This window comes from Passer montanus, unplaced genomic scaffold (assembly GCF_014805655.1).
Source record: "Passer montanus isolate IOZ18808 unplaced genomic scaffold, ASM1480565v1 scaffold10, whole genome shotgun sequence".
NCBI lineage: Eukaryota > Metazoa > Chordata > Aves > Passeriformes > Passeridae > Passer > Passer montanus.
Window position 1 is genome coordinate 16,941,425 of NW_024356505.1, and position 1,624 is coordinate 16,943,048.

Consider the following 1,624-nt stretch of genomic DNA (forward strand, 5'->3'; position numbering starts at 1 on the left):
CCGGCGGCTGCGGCCGCTCCCGGCACTGCGGCTCGCCCGGCACCTGCGCCCCCGCCGCCCCTCGCCGCGCCCCGAGCCTACCGCTGCTGCCTCAGCGAGGGGAGGGGCGCGCTGCCCGCGACCCCATGTCCACGCGCCCGCTGCTGCTGCGGCTCCCGCTGCTGCTGCCGCAGTCGCTTCTGCTACTGCTATGGCTCCCGCTGCTTCTCCTGCAGTCGCTGCTGCCGCTACTGCTGCGGCTCCGGCTCCCGCAGTCGCTGCTGCTGCTCCCGCTCCGTTCCGCTCCCGCCGCTAGCGCCGCCGCCCGCGCGACTCTCCCAGCATCTGGCGGTGGGGCGCCTCCCAGCGCGCGCCTAGCCCCGCGCGCCCCTCCCCGCGCTCTCCCATTGGCCTCGCCGCGCGCGGGGGGCGGGGAAAGAGCCGCGCTCCGCCTCGCCCATTGGCCGGCGGCGCTGGCCGCTCCCGGAGAACCCGAGTATCGCACCGTGCGCAGCCGAGCGCTTGGGGCCGAGCGCGGCCGGAGGAAGGGGCCGCTCCCCGCCCACGCCCTGCCTTGAACGGCCCCCGCTCCTTCTCCTCCTCCCTCGGGAGGCGGAGCCGCTGCCTCAGGCAGCTTGGGGCAGGCCGGCGCGGCCGCGCCCTCCGCCGACGGCAGCCCCTCCGCCCCGCGGCGGGCGGCAGCGCCCCTCCGGCGGCCCGGCGCCCCGCCCCTTCTCCGGAGAGCGCGCGCTCATTGGGCGCGGCTGCCGTCACTCCATGGCGGCCCCGGCCGCCCTGGGGTGGCTCTGCGGTGCCCCGCCCCCTCGCGCCCATTGGGTGTGGGAGCTGTCACTCTGGCGCGCCCCCTGCCGGCGCCGGGCGGTGCCTCGCGCACCTGGGGCGCTGCGCTGAGGGCCCCGGAGAGCCCTCGGCACGGCCGGGCTCGGCCGTGCTTCGTAAATAAAAGTGCGCCGACCCGGCTCTGTGCTCCCATCGTTCGTGCTGTATCTGCCTTTGAGCTCTCCCCGCGACACCGGGGAAACTGACCGGGAGGGGCCGGGAATAACGCAGTGCGTGTCGCGGTTCTGAGGGACGCCTGGCGCGCAGGGATGGCAGCAGCGCTCGGGGCTGAGGGAAACACGCAAGGGTGCCTGGCTAGGTTGCAAGAAAGGTTTCCCACAGCACAGAGATATGTGAAGTAATCCTGCATTTTCATATCTCAGGCTGATTTGAGCAGTGCAATGTTTCCCAGAACTAATTCCGAGAGTCTGATAACGCATTGGCTACGTTTACTGTTTCCAGAGCACACAGGTGTTGAGGAGGCCTGGAGGAGCAGTATTTGCCTCAGCTCTTCCTGCTGCCCTGCCATGGTTCTGTTCCTTCCCACTGCTCTGTTCATGAGGAGCTTTGCCCTGCATTTTGCCCAGCTGTGGCAATGCCGATGGTTACTGCTGCCTGTGTGGCATGTACCCGGCAGTGTAAAACAGCTCACAGGAGGATCAGAGCAGAGCTGGCTACAAAAGTCTTCACCTATAGTCCTTAGATAAAAATTTAATAAATCAATCTTTACAATAAAAGCATAACTGTTAGCTAAAGCTGTTGTGCCACTCTAGTCTATCGGTCCAAGTGTATGTTTTTCTGTCCT

General features: G+C 67.5%; 1 protein-coding gene across 1 annotated transcript in view; it reads right to left on the bottom strand.

Moving 5' to 3' along the window:
* The window catches only part of ARL4A (ADP ribosylation factor like GTPase 4A), a 2,907-nt gene extending 2,690 nt beyond the window's left edge, over positions 1–217 (bottom strand). The window contains exon 1 of the mRNA XM_039710624.1: positions 82–217. The gene's annotated coding sequence lies outside the window, so the exon portion shown is untranslated. The remainder of the gene's footprint in view (positions 1–81) is intronic.
* Between the last annotated feature and the right edge of the window lie 1,407 nt (positions 218–1,624).